The sequence below is a fragment of the Cystoisospora suis genome (assembly GCF_002600585.1).
Source record: "Cystoisospora suis strain Wien I chromosome Unknown contig_12640, whole genome shotgun sequence".
Lineage (NCBI taxonomy): Eukaryota > Apicomplexa > Conoidasida > Eucoccidiorida > Sarcocystidae > Cystoisospora > Cystoisospora suis.
This window is the reverse complement of record NW_027165399.1, coordinates 1-313: the sequence shown is the minus strand read 5'-3', so window position 1 is coordinate 313 and position 313 is coordinate 1.

Genomic DNA, 313 nt, shown 5'->3' with positions numbered 1-313 from the left:
GAGAGAGAGAAGGAGAGAGATGTTTGAAGAAGTGTCTGTATCTTTTTCACTAATCGATTGGAGGTGAACATCGAGTCTTTTCATCCGTCTGTACATAATACATGGTGTACTGTGGATATGCATGCGTATGTCTACATATGGATGATGAGGACTCCTAGGTGTGTACGGAAGAAGAATGGATGTATATGAACTATGTGTGGCCGCCTCTCTTCATATTGGGGTATCCCTAGGCTAGGCCACTCACCCCTATGAGTAAAGTCGATGCAATGGAAGAAGGAGGGGGGAGGAGAAAGCAAGAAAAGAAAGAAAGAAG